At 48.6% G+C, this 14897-nt stretch overlaps 1 protein-coding gene across 2 annotated transcripts in view; it reads left to right on the top strand.

Moving 5' to 3' along the window:
- CNTLN (centlein) overlaps positions 1-14897 on the top strand; it is a 2346865-nt gene that overhangs the window by 390000 nt on the left and 1941968 nt on the right. The gene's annotated exons all lie outside the window — the stretch shown is intronic.

Genomic DNA, 14897 nt, shown 5'->3' with positions numbered 1-14897 from the left:
TTCTCCATGATTTTCAAGCCTTTCAGCTTAGTATGGAAAAACTGTTCGCAAGACATGCACAGGGGCAGGCCTTGGACAATGAGCTTCTTTCGTTGCGACAGGGTAATCAAGACCTTTTGGCTTATATTGCATCTTTCAATAGACTAATAGTGGAAACTCAATGGCCTGAGGACAAAAGGATTACGCTGTTTTATAGAGGTCTACGTGGAGAGCTCAAAGACGTTTTAGCCCAAGTAGTGAATCCCCCACAAGACTGTTCGGATTATATAGACTTGGTCGTTCAAATAGATCACAGACTGCAGAACAGGAAGGCCGATCGTTCCAAGTTTGATGCTCGAGTATTTTCCAAACCGCCAACTCCATCCAAAGGAGTAGACTCCGGGGAACCCATGCAAATAGGGGGTCTGAAAGGTCCTCTAACACAAAGGGAGCGGGAAAGGAGAAAACAGTTGCAATTATGCCTATATTGCGGAAACTCAGGGCACTTTCTTCGAGACTGTCCGGTGAAACCTGCCAAGAAGGCAGTAGGAGCTGCAGTTACCACAGATACAAACTCTGAGCAGGGAAACGACCTCGCCCGACAAGAATAGAGGTCCTCTTGCCGAGCGTGAAAACCAGTTCCGTGACCTCGCATTTCGTGATACCTATGGTCCTCATTAGCCCTGATAATCCGGATCGATTACATGCAATTGAAGCTTACGTCGACAGCGGTGCCATCGGCAATTATGTGGATCATGAAATGGTTTTGAGGATGAATCTAACTCTTTGTCCCAAGGCTGTAAAGGACGTCATTACTACGGTGGATGGTACGGAGATAGCCTCCGGGCCAGTAACGCATACCACTCAAGAGGTGACGCTAGTAAGTCAAGATGGACACCATGAGAAGATCGTGTTCGATGTGATCAAGGCCCCTCAGTTCCAGATTATTCTAGGAATACCTTGGTTAGAGAAACACAATCCTCTGATCGATTGGCGAGCAAGAACGGTCCAGTTTCCAGAATGTGTCTCTACTTGTCACCCTCCACCTGGTGTTGCACTGGCAGCAATTTCTTCAGAGACTCCCCAGTTACCTCCCGAATACCTAGAATACCAAGATGTTTTCCGGAAGGAGCAGGCTAACTCTCTACCTCCTCATAGGTCTTATGACTGCCAGATAGACCTGATACCTGGATCTACTCCTCCTTGTAGTAGAATTTATGCCCTCACCGAGCCTGAGAACCTTCACCTTCGACAATACCTGGATCAATACCTGGCAAATGGGTTTATTCGTCCTTCCAAGTCCCCTGCCTCTTCAGCTTTGTTCTTCGTTCCAAAAAAGGAAGGAGACCTTAGAACTTGTATCGATTATCGCTCCCTGAACCAGATCACCGTTAAGAATAGATATCCGTTACCTTTGATCCCTGAACTCCTGGACCAAGTCAGAAAAGCATGCATATATACAAAGCTGGATCTTAGAGGAGCTTACCACTTGGTACGAGTAAAAGAGGGCGATGAATGGAAGACGGCCTTCCGCACCAAGTATGGGCTATTTGAATATCAGGTCATGCCCTTCGGACTTTGCAATGCCCCAGCCGCCTTTCAATATTTTATGAACGATGTCCTCAGAGAGCTCATAGATGTGTGTGTTGTTGTTTACATCGACGACATTCTCGTTTATTCTTCATCGGAATCTGAACATCGGAAACACGTGAAAATGGTCCTCGAAAGATTGCGTCAACACAAACTTTTCGCTAAGTTGGAAAAATGTGTTTTCAACGTGACTGAAGTTGAATTCTTGGGATTCATATTATCACCTGGTGGAGTGCGTATGGATTCAAAGAAGGTCGATGCAGTTCTCAAATGGCCATCACCATCCTCCGTAAAAGGTGTGCAAAGCATGTTAGGCTTCGCTAACTTTTACCGCAGGTTTATCCCCGAGTTCTCTCGATTAGTCCAGCCCATCACTGCCTTGTTAAAGAAAAACAAACGTTTTGAATGGTCTACCGAGGCGGAACAAGCTTTCCAGGATTTGAAGACTAAATTTATCTCTGCACCAATCTTAAAACACCCTTGCCCCGAACTCCCCTACATCGTGGAAACTGATGCTTCAAGCCTTGCCATGGGGGCAGTTCTATCACAAAAGGACCCGGTAACCAATCAGTTGCATCCCGTGGCATTTTGGTCCCGCAAATTCTCGCCTCCTGAAGACAATTACACGATTACTGACAAGGAACTTCTGGCTATCAAGTCTGCCTTTAAGGCTTGGCGGCATTATCTGCTGGGGGCCCGACACACCGTTACTGTGATTACGGATCACCGAAACCTGCAATATTTGAAAACCGCAAAAGCCCAATCCTCTAGACAACTCCGTTGGGCATTATTCTTTGCCGAGTTTGACTTCATAATTACCTATCGACCTGGTACAAAGAACGGTAAAGCCGATGCCCTTTCTCGGATGGGAGTGGAAGAACACTTGATCAACCCTAAACCTGTACCAATCATTCCCGAACAAAGAATTCTGGGTGTAATCGCCACAGAATCCATAGAGGAAGTTAAGGATAAAGCCAGGCAACTTGTAACTCCAGCAGACATACAGAATTGGCATCTGCAGGGAAAGGACTTTGCAGTAAAGGACAACTTATTGTATTTCCAAGAACGATTATACCTACCCAGCACAGATTTACAGAAAAAAGTAATCTCTTGTTATCACGACTCTTTAATGGAAGGTCATCCCGGTATAGCCAAGACCTCAGAAAAGATCAAGCGCTACTTCTGGTGGCCGTCTTGGAAAAAAGATATCAGAGACTTTATAATGTCCTGTGGAGTATGCGCCCAAAACAAGAGTCAAAAGGAAAGACCAGCAGGCCTCTTACGCCCTATTGACATCCCACCTCGCCCTTGGCATACGCTTTCTATGGACTTCATCACCGATCTACCTCCATGCTCCGGATACAATACGATTCTAGTAATCGTGGACTTATTCTCCAAGATGGCGCATTTCATTCCGCTCAAAGGCTTGCCAACAGCAGCAACTCTGGCCCGAGAATTTCTCGAAAACATCATCCGACTGCACGGTTTTCCTTCGGTTCTAATTTCGGATCGAGGTAGTCAATTTATTTCTCATTTTTGGCGAAGTTGCTGTCGGTCGGCTCAAATTGATGTGAGACTATCGACCAGTCACCACCCTCAGACCGACGGACAAACCGAGAGGACCAATCAAACTCTGGAACAGTATTTACGCTGCATGCTGCAACAAACTGAAAAAACTTGGAAAGATATCCTTTGGATAGCCGAGTATGCCTACAATAACTCTGTCCATTCGGGAACTGGGAAAACCCCATTTTTTCTTTTGTACGGCAGTCACCCTCGAACCTCGGAGTTGGATCCCCTCCAAGATCTTGAAACACCAGCAGTAGACTACCTGCATTCTACAATCACCCAAGCCTTTAAGGAAGCTGTTTCTCACCTTCAAAGGGCTAAAGAACAATACAAGAAAGGAGCAGATCAACATCGGAAGGAAGCCCCTCACTATCAAGTAGGGGATCAAGTCTGGTTATCCACCAAATATCTATCTCTAAAAGGGCCACGCACATTCAACCCAAGATACCTTGGTCCCTATTCCATCACTACCATAGTAAACCCAGTAGCGGTCAAGTTGGACTTGCCCCCGCACATGAAGATACATCCGGTCTTCCACGTCTCTCTATTAAAACCCGTGCAACCTCAAACCCAACTAACCAAATCTCCAAAACCTATCCTAGTTGATGGAGAACTCGAGTTTGAAGTCAAAAGTATTCTGGACTCCAAATCTAAACTATTCTACCTAATTGACTGGAAAGGCTACGGCCCCCAAGAGAGATCCTGGGAACCTGCTGAATATGTCCACGCTCCTCGCCTAATCAAAAGATTTCACCGAACATTTCCTGACAAGCCAAAACCCCCGGAGAAGCCTGGTTTGGGAGGGGCCTTGAGGGGGGGTACTGTCATGGTCTCTGCTTCCAAAAGGTCAGGGTTTTCCCAACTCCCTTGGAAGCAGATCTATAACCCAGGTTCCGAGTGCCAACCAGTCCCAATTGGGACCTTTTGGACCCAGTCCTGGCGCCAGTGGCACCAGGCTCATAAATATGCCCAGTCCCAGCGCTGGAAGCGCCGGGCTCATAATGCTTGGGTGGACTTACCTGCAGCAGACCATGCTGCTTACTTGCCTGCCAGTTGAGTCTCTGATCCTCTTCTGTTTGGAACTACTTTTCCTGTTGGGTGGGGCTGGAGCCACTCCCTAGATTCAGAACACTGGAACTCTTCTGGAAGGCAGGAACTCTTTTCTTACTTAGGCGTGGCTGTGGAAGGAGACACCTAAGCACTACAGGAGGCTATTTAAACCACACCCGGTGGATGAATCTTGCTTTGCGTTATTCTGCACCCTCTGCAGCAGAACGCTCATCGTGTCTTCTGCATCCGGTCCTGGGCCTAAGGAAAAAGGCTTACCATCCTGAATCCAGTCTTCAGCAACTCCTATAAAGACAAGAAAGAACAGGTTAGCATTCCGGAATCTGAAAGGCAAAGGCTTACCTACTCTTCGTGCGCTCCGGAGGTCTTCACACTGCATTCCGGCATCTGAAAGACAAAAGCTTACCAACTCTTCGCACGCTCCGGAGGCCGTCGGCGCTGCATCCCGCATCTGAAAGACAAAACAAGGTGTGTTTAAAGACATTGGGGAACTTTAATACTCACGTGCCATTACTCCTTTCCACATCTAACCCAGTGGGTATCCCGGCACCCTGCAGCCGCTCCGAACTTGTACCTGCAAAATAAAAGACAGTTAGAGCGCATCGTGAAGCTGGCAACAAGCGCTTACTTACGTGCTTCCAGGCGCTTCTATTCATCACACGGGCTCCATCTTCAACTCACTTCAGCCCGTCATCCGCCATCGCCGGAACCCTGCAAAACAAGAGACATCATTATTAAAGACTTTAAAGACATTTGAGTTACTCGAAACTTACCGTTCGTGCAGTAAACAACGGACAGCAGTCCTCTGAAGTCAAGAGGCCTGCGCTACCTATCCAGTGAAGAAACTGGTTACAGCACCCTGCCCCGAGGCAGATGGAGAGCTCGGCATTCACTTACCTAAGGTGAGAGCGTTAACCTGTGGGGGTTTACAGGAGAGGAGAAGAGGAGATAGGGACACCCCAATAACCCCAGTTCATTAACCCCGTATTTTCTATCTGCAGACATCTTCTCTGCACGTTAGGCATACAGGGCACAGAGGTCCAGCCCAAAGAGCCAACCGGGTGCTGCACATCACCTTTGAAGATACGGTAGTCGCCCAGTCAAGACCGGCGCCTCTGCGAGAATCAGGTGAGCGATACAACTGTTCCCTTCTACTCATGGCCCCGTGGTGGCTGGCCAGGTTTTGGTTCTCGGAACTTCAACACCTGTCGGTGTATCCGCCGATCAGGTTACCAGTGACCCCCGATCTTCTTCATCAGGGGGAACAGGGGATGTGGCACCCCTCCCCACAATCGCTTAGCTTGGCGGCATGGTGCCTGAGTTCAAGTCTTTAGAACATCTTAACTTGTCTGCGGAAAACATGCGTATTATCCAGGCAGCCAGAAAACCCTCGACTAGGTCCCAGTACAGAAGCAAATGGCTCAGTTTCTGTCATTGGTGTTTAAACAGGCAGTTGGACCCAAGGGGGGCTACAGCTGACAAGGTTTTGTCCTTTGTATCCTTCTTAGCAGAGTCGGGTGTCCATGTCCTGGCATGCAGAACTTACCTTTCAGCGGTTTCCGCTTACCTTTCTACGGACCAATGCTCTTACTCTCAGAGTAACCCAGTGGTTAAGAGGCGTTTTGCAGGCTTGACATGCCTCTATCCTCCAATCCGTAGTCCGCACCCGTCGTGGGATCTAAATGTAGTCCCGACGGCGTTGTCATAAGCCTTTCGAGCCAATGGCCACGGTGGACCTCAAGTACCTGTCCTGGAAAGTGTCCTTTTTGGTCACTGTTAGTCAGCAAGGCGGGTGAGTGAGATCCAGGCCTTGTCGGTGGAGCATCCCTTTTTGGTCTTTCACAAGGATAAGGTAGTCCTACGGACGAATCCTGCTTTCCAGCACAACGTGGTTACTGAATTCCATCTGAATCAGTCGATCTCCCTGCCGGTCTTTTTTCCGAACCCTACCTCAGAGGCAGAAAGGGTTCTGCATTGTCTCGATGTCAGAAGGGCTCTTAAGTTCTATCTGGACAGAACTTCCGAGCTTTGGAGTTCTTCTCAACTGTTTGTGACTTTTGGTAACCCTCAGGGTAAGCAGACGTCTAAAACGACTATTTCTCAGTGGATCGCCGCCTGCATTACGCAGTCTTTCACCGTCCAAGGGCTGAAACCTCCTAAGGGTATTCATGCACACCTGGTGCGGGGCAAGGCAGCCGTGGTTGCTTTTCAGAAATATGTCCCCTGGGAGTCCATCGCTAGGGCAGCTACTTGGGCCTCCCCATCTGCTTTTTGTAAGCATTATTGTCTTGACATGAGCTCAAGAGCTATTGCTCAGTTTGGTCAGGCTGTGCTGAAGAACCTTTTTCAGTAAGGGGTATTTCCATCCACCTGTAGTTCCTGTTAGGAGTGCTTGGAAATCTCCCATAAGTATGGAGGAAAGGGGACGGGACGTAGGGGTATAACCAGGTTACTCACCGTAGTGACCACCTTACTCCTAGTCCATAGTCCCCTTTCCTCCATATGCCTGCCCGCCGTCCCCTCTTATAAGGTTCCTCTGTTATTGCTAGTAGGTCTCTGACCTGGCGATAGAAAAGGACTGATGGGCGATGCGCAGGGCAGAGCTAAGGTGGGCGGCGTTACGGCCGCGTGCCGGGCCCTGCGCAAGAAAGAGAGGAAGGACGCATTTTTGAAAAACATTTTTGGATGCTTTTTACAAAGTGCTCCGGTCCCGCCCCACAGGACGGAGAGATGTCCCATAAGTATGGAGGGAAGGGGACTATGGACTAGGAGTAAGGTGGTCACTACGGTGAGTAACCTAGTTATTCTGGTTCACAGCATACAGGCAACATGGGCGCGATGCTTAAGTGGCTGTACTTGGCTCCCTCTCTACACTATGATATCGGTAGAGCTTAATGATCAAAATGCAGAATAGATGTTGAAAACCCAGGGTGCACAAAAGCTTACCCTAAAAAAAAAGAAGAGTTTGCAGCAAGACTGTGGTCCTGATTCTATTGACTAGATCTCTTACCTGAGAGGAATAGTTAATTTGGCATAAGTTAAAAAAATGTCACTGTGCTTCATTATGTACAGCATATCGTATGTAGTGTCAGCTGCGTGCTGGAAATATGTTAGTTAAGTCTTACCAAAAAATGAAACTGTTTCCCTCAGCTCCCTTCTGATAACAAAGTTCAACAATGTGCTTGATATCTGTAGCTGTTGGTGATGGGCCCCAAATAGAGAAATAGAGCAACAATAGAGCCACTCTATGGATCCTATTCAGGCCATTACTCTCGCCCCTCCACCACCAGCTCAGTAGCTTCCCTGGAGTCCAGGTTTTAAAAGATGTCTCACTCCTCGTCTATTTGCCTGCTTCACGCCGTTTTTTTTTCTTTTCTTTGCATTGCCACTCTTTACCACTCCTCCTCACCTCTCTTCTCCTCCCAGCCCCCACTTCATCCCCTCCTCTCTATTTTCTCTTCTCTTCACCCTTTCCTATTTGCTCTTTCTCCACTGTCTTCCCTCTGCTCTTTCACCTCCACAACGCTCTGCCACCCTCTACTCTGCACTCAATGCTCCTGTGTATTCCTGGAAAATAATGGCATACAAAATAAGCTTAGTCAAAAACCTTGGTAAAAATATGTTGATGTGAACCATTTTTTAAAAGCAACAGTCTTTTAGGGAGTAGGACTCTTTTCTGTGATAGATATGGAAGAGGTTGATAGGGGGTTGGTGCGAGATTACAAAGGGAAGGACAGTGAAAAATTTGATATGAGTAATATTAATAAAAATATAAACCATTACCTTGTTTAATTCAATAATGTTTGCTTGCATTTTTGTTGAACATTTCTTTGAATTGACTATGACAAAGCTAATGTAAAAGACTGGTCTGAGATTATTTTTTTTTTAAATTACATTTATTGCTGAATTGGCACAGTTACAACTTATAAAGACATCTGTTCGCATGTAAAAAACATACTTTCACCATGCAAGTTTTAAGTGTTTTCTCCCTCCCCCCAACAACCGGTTTAAACTCCTTTCCCTCCCCACCCCCTACTTCCACACCCAGTTGATCTCTTGTGGCTCCACGGCTGCCACAGCAGCAGTCTTTTTGGGTCATATGTTCCAGTTCCGCCGGGTACAGCCGATGGGTTTCTTGTCTCTTTTTCCAGGTCCCACCCGGAGCACACAGTTGGCTCATTCCTTCTGGGCCCCGTACTGAGAATGGGCCACCCCTTTGTCTCACTGCTCTCCTCATTTGCTGGGAATGTACTCTAAGCACTCCTTCCCTGCTCCATTCCCCTCCTCCCCCGTATCTTCCCCTTCGCCTTCCCTGTGTAGGCTCTCCGGGTCATATTTTGCTAGGAATGACTCCCGTTCTATCGCCGTCGGCGGGGTCTGCTTGTGTATTCGTCTAGTTAGTTCCTCCATTTTATACCGGTCCAACGCTTTCAAGGCCCATTCTTTCTCGTTTGGGAGCCTTTCTCTCTTCCATCCTCCTGCCAAGCACACCCTGGCTGCCAGGAAAGATAGTGTCATAAGCGGTAGCTTCATCCAGTCTCCCTCGATTGTCTCCATACCGAACACCACCAGTAAGGGGTCCATGTTCTTATCTATTCCCTCCAAAACCTTTATCCGCCAGAGGACCTCCCTCCAGTATAGCTGGATCTATTCGAACCCCACCACATGCGCCAGTAATTGGCTGTTGGTCCGCATTTCCTCCTGCAGCGAGGGTCTGCTCCCTGGAAAAAAATGTCTATCCTCACCGGGTCCCACTGCCACCTATATAGGAGTTTGAGCCTGTGCAGTTTGCATTGGGATGCCACTGATGTACAGTGAGCATTTACACATAACTTCCTCCACTGCTCCGATTCCATTTCCACCCCCATGTCTCTATCCCATTTTTTCCTCAGTGCATTGGTATCCTCTCCCTTCGCCTCCAACAACGCCTGGTACATTCTAGATATAAGACCCCTAGTCCCCCTCTCTGTGTCCAGCAACCTCTCTGTACGTGTCAGCTCCTTCTGCATTTCTATCCTCCATCCCTCCAACATTAACTCCCCCTTGAGTTGTAGGTATTTAAAGACAGAGATGTTCCCTATCCCTAAGGACTTTTCAAGGTCTGCAATCTCTATTGATCTGTCCTTCTTTAAGACCTGTCCTACTCTTTCCAGTCCCGCCTCGAACCAGTCCTGGAACCTCTCATCGTCTGGTATGCCATCCCGTAGCGGTGGGGCCCATATGTGGCTCAATGGCGACAGCCATGTCGTAACCCTGACCATCTCCCTTCTGACCCTCCAGTCTCCAGAGCTGGCCCAGGATTCTGTGTGAGTGGACACTTCCCGGTGCCGCATCGGCTGGCGCCCAGAGCCATTCTCCCAGAGTGAAAGGTCGAAATAGAAAGTTCTCTATCCCCACCCATTGCCTATTCCCCTCCATACGCAAGTGGGAGAATGAGGGCTCGGAATTGGGCAGCCCTATTGTATGTTCGCATCTCAGGTAGTCCACACCTCCCTTCTCTTTGGGTTGCACCAATAACTTATAAGCTACCCTTTGTTTCTTCCCCTGCCATGGGAATCTTAATATTCTTTTCTGAGTTCCGCAAAGTGAGACTCGGGGAGTTCTGTCGGAAGCGCCTATTATCGGTATAATACTCTAGAGAGCAGCATCATTTTTATCGCATTTAGTCATCCAAGCCAGGAGACTGTTAGTTTCGACCAAGCTTCCAGGTCGCTGAAAAGCCTGTGCAGCAGTGGTGGGAAGTTACACTCATATAGATTGTTCAAGTCTCTCAGTATCTTCACTCCTCGGTTCCTTATACTGTCCCTCTCCACCGGTACTCCTAGGTCCGCCCATTTCCTAAGTTGTTCCTCAGTAAGCTGCTGTAGTGGGAGGATAATCGATTTGCTGACGTTTACTTTAAAACCAGACACCTCCCCGTATTTCCCTAATGTCCAAAGGACCCTCTGCACTGATCCCATTGTATCTGAGAGATATAGTAGTATTTCATCAGCGTACATGCTCATCTTATGACTTTGTGCCCCTTCCATGATCCCCATTATCTGATCTTCCTTTCGTATCATGTCACCCAATCGTTCCATAGTCCATGCGAATAGAAGGGGCGATAGAGGGTACCCTTGCCAGGTTCCCCTACTAAGCTCACTAACTATCTCAATCTCGTCCCATTCACAACCACCCTAGCCGCTCTATCAGAGGCCTTTTCGGCATCCAGACTCGGTAGTGCCTGGCCGCCTAAATTTCCCTTTGTATGTTCTATAAGATCCAGCGTTTTCCTTATGGTGTCTGGGCCTGTCTGCCTGCTATGAACCCCATTTGATCCGGGTGAACTATGCACGCTAGCTTCCCTTCTAGGTCTCGTCACCAGGATTCTCGTAAATATTTTCTCATCTACATTTAGGAGTGAGAATGGGCGATATGACGAACATTGTGCCGGGTCCCTTCCCTCCTTCAGGATTACCGAGATCAGTGCCTTACTGAACACTGCAAGCCCCTTTCCTGTATCTAAAATAGGATTGTTGAACTTGGCCATATGTTGCGCTAGCATTCTCGCGTGTCTTTTATAAAACCCTATAGTGAAGCCATCGTCACCTGGGGACTTTCCGTTTGGGAGACGCGCTATCGTGTCCTTTTATCTCCTCAGCTGTGATTGGGCTTTCTAGGTGTTCTATCTCTGGGTGTGTGAATTTGGTCATGTTCACCCCCCTTAAATATGCCCCCACTGCATCGTCCTTACCAGAGTCTTCAGACTTATATAATGTTTCATAATATTAGGCGAACTTCTCTGCAATGTCTTTTGGCACAATCTGGTCGCCTTCTTCAGGGCTTTCAATTTAGTTACCCACCTCTCTACTTTTTGCGCCCAGAGTCTTGCTGCTAGCAGCGTGTCTGCCTTATCCCCCTTTTGCAGTATTTCTGTTTTAAGATAACTCAATTTACAAAGGGTTTATCCCATCCCCATTGCCTTCAATTCCACCCTCTTTGATACAACAACTCTTCCCTAATCCCATCTGTTTCCTTTTTACAGCGTGCTTCCTTGCCTCCCCTTCCAGTATCTCCTTTCTGAGCCTTTCATTCATCAAACCCCTCTTTTTTCCTTGCTCCCTCTCTGATCAGAAGGCCTCGCCAAGTGGCTTTCCCCACATACCAAACCACCTCCGCGCCCACCTCCCTGGTGTCGTTCAGTTCAAAGTATTGTATTATCGCTTTAACCAATTGGTCCTCAAAGATGGGATTGCCCCAGAGTGATTCATTACTTTGCCACATACCCTCAGATCTGTATATCTCTACCACATCCAGGGTCATAATCACCATATCATGGTCGGTCCATCCCACTGGCCTGATGCTGCTATCTATCACCATTGTGCCCTGATCCCTGTTTATAAGTAGGTAGTTGATCCTTGTGTATGTTTTGTACTGCACTGAAAAGGTGTAGCCCTCCTCTTGTGGGTGCTGACTCCTCCATACTTCCACAAGGCCTTGCCTCTCAATTGCCAATCCCAAATGTCCTGGTTTGCCTGCCCCTTTAACCGCTTTCTTCTCCACCGCAGTCCTGTCCCAGGTTTAGTTCGCCCACGAGTTTAGATCTCCTCCTATGATGTATTGGTCTGCTTCGAACCCTTGTATTTTATCGAATGCCTCCCTCAGGAAGCCCTCTTGGCCCTGATTAGGGGCATATATACGGCCGCCAATAGTATTCAAGCTCCCTCCAGATTACCTTGCAGTATTAGAATTCTTCCTTCCAGCAGTACATTGTTTGTGGAGAACTATGCTGACTGCTCCACTTTTAGTGTTCCCAGAAGCCCAGTGTACATGTCATATTCCCCCCTCTCTCAACGCTGTTCCTCTCCCTGTAGTAGGTGTGTTTCCTCCAAGAAGAGTACATCCATTGAGGCTCTCCGGAATTCCCTCACGACTAGGAACCTTTTTGTCGGAGAGTTTAGACATTTCTCGATGAGCGTGCCCACGGTGAGACCCTTCTTGAGATCACCTTTCCCCATTGTGGATGATTCCCTTCACCCCCCCTTTTACATTTGCATATGGTTATTGTCCCACTTTCCTCGATAGCCACCTTTGTACGGAGACTATGTTGCTTTTTCCTGGTGTGTGTTGTCCTGGTGCCGACCCCCTTATGTAATTTACAACTTAACTTTGTAACTGTTCGGAATCCCAACTCAGTGTTTAGTATACCAGTCCCAGAAACATCCCCTCTCTCACAGGGGTCCCTTTGGAGCGAAAGGTTTAGCCTCCCTCCAGCAAATCTTACGTATTTTCCTACGCATCTGCCCGGTTCATGTATTCTAACTTCAACTTACACACGTTAGTCTCTGGGGTCTCGCTCTGGCTGTTGTTTTTACGTTGTGGGTGCTTTGAGGTGTGAAGGCCCATTGAGTCTCATATATTTCCTCCCTGTTTGCCCTCTCCTTCTCCTTTGAGGACCTAGTGCAGGTCTCTTCTCTGCTCGTGAATGGGCCTTGTGGGCTTCTTGGCTGGCCATCAGTATCCACTGTAAAATGTCTCAGGGCTTGCTCCGCCTCTTCTGACGATGTTAGCCGGTAGTCCACCCCCTCCACTTCAAAATGCAGCAAAAATGGGTGGCCCCACCTGTACCTAATTTTTTCTCTTGTAATCACGTAGTGAGGGACCTGCAGTTTCTTCGCTGTCCGAGCGTTAAGTTAGAGAGGTCCTCATATATTGTAACTTTTGAACCTTCGAATTCTACTTCCCTTAGTTGCTTTGCTCTATTCAGGAACTCCATTCTGTCCTTGTAGCTCAAGAATTTAGCCACTATGGAGCAGGGGCCCTTTCCCTAGGGTCTCCCTCCTCTGTGTGCCCTTTCGAGTTGCACTGTCTTGCCCCCTTCTGCTTCAAAGAGTTGATGTATCAGCGAAAGGACGTTTTCTTCAACTTGTCTCAGGGTCTCCCTTGCCGGTTCTTTAAGGCCCGGTATCCTTATGTTGTTACATCCTTCCCTGTTTTCCAGATCATCCTTGTTAAGCATCACCTCATCTTCCCCGAGTTCCAGTTCTGTCATTCCTGTGTCTAGCCTCATCGTTCTGCTCTCTGGCTTCCGGTTCACTCACTCAAGGCTTCAGGCACCAGTTCCTCTTTTGCACTGTACACCGGGTGCTTTGCGGTTCACTGTGCCGAGTAATGCACCCAGTCCGCACTTGGGGTGGGTACCGCCAGGGCTACTACCTTAGATCCCCTCCGCCCTGCGGTTCCCTTCTCCGCTTCTCCTCTTCATGCACTATGGTGCATTCCTTGTCAGGCCTCCCTTGCTTTTTGTCCAATGAGTAACCTCCTACCTTGGCACTCTTGGTCTGTATTCCGGGTCGTCTCAATCGCTCCTCCGCCAGTACCGTTTGTTGACTGCCTGGCTGCTGTGGATGGGGCCGAGGTGGGGGTGGGGTTCTGCAACTCCTTTGTCCTCCCGTCTGTTTTCGACCGCTTCTGCTTTGCACACTGTTTCTGACTGGGCTGACGCACTGGCAGCTGCGTTGTTCTTGCCTCCAGTTTTCACTTTATTTCAATGGTGTACCCCCTCGGACCTTTATTGGTCTGGATTGCCCCACCCCGCACACACTTTCAGCCCAGTTCAGCCCAGGCCCCTCTGTCACTCCTTGCCTTGTCCTGCTGCCTTGTCCAACGATGTTTAGTTCCCCAGTTTGGGGTTCACAGTGGTGCGTGCGGTTCAGGTGCTTGTTTTATCCCACCACACTGGAGGAACTAGCCCCTGGAGAGTGCACACTCGTTTCACACTCCCCTTCCACTCTTCCATGTATTCAGGTCCAGTCTGATCTTTCCGTCAGACCGCTGCTCGATTCTTCCACCCAGGGCTTCCCTTCACTCCCATGTCTACTTTAGCTGTCAGCCCTCTCCGCTCCTGTATCGGGATACTAAGAGGGGGCCCGGCCGTTCCTTGTGATCCGAGTGGGGTACTCCGTGTCAGCTACAGGCTCCTCCCTCAAGGTTTCCAACCCTCGGCCAGCTATGGGAGTCTTCTCTCCACCAATCGGGCTACCTGCATCAGTCCCGGCGAGCGCTTGCATATCCTAGATGGTCTCTGGTCCGATTCCTCTCCGTCTGGTCCTGCAGAGGCCGTTCATTCCTTCCGCTCACATCCCTTCGAAAGCCGCTGCTCCGGTGTGCTGTACCAAGGTGTCCGACAGAAAACGGTTTCCAGGTGGGGCTTTCCCTGGAGTCACCCTGGTCTTCCTCGTTCCTTCGCACGTCTTCCGCTCCTTGGGCGTGGGGCACGTCACCAGTGCTCGCTTCAGGCCAGCAGGGGGAGCCTCTCCACCACGGTTAGTGTCGGAGTGCACTGCCGTTTCTTCCCTTCGGCGTTATTCCCTTAGCAGTGTGTCTTTAGCTCTGTCTTTCACCGCACAAGCTCCAGAGGCCTTCCCCTATCTATGGATTTGTGTAGATTCGCAGATCTCGGGCATTGATGCTCAATATCTTCTCTGTGTTGCTGGAGGGAGCGAGAGCTACGAGCCTAAGCGGCCATCTTCTCCCACGCCACCTAGTGGTCCCGGTCTGAGATTTTTAACAGGTTTATTTTTAATGTTGTTGTAAAAATGCAATTCTACAACTGTGTGTTAAATACTCTTTCAGAAAATTAGTTAATCTGTTTCTGAGTTATTGGATTGAAGCATACAAAACTGACATTGTTTGGGAATTATGATGGAAAA

The sequence above is a fragment of the Ambystoma mexicanum genome, chromosome 6p (genome assembly GCF_040938575.1).
Source record: "Ambystoma mexicanum isolate Mex_15411 chromosome 6p, UKY_AmexF1_1, whole genome shotgun sequence".
NCBI lineage: Eukaryota > Metazoa > Chordata > Amphibia > Caudata > Ambystomatidae > Ambystoma > Ambystoma mexicanum.
Note: the sequence above shows the minus strand (reverse complement) of the source record. Positions and strands in the feature narration are given on the sequence as shown.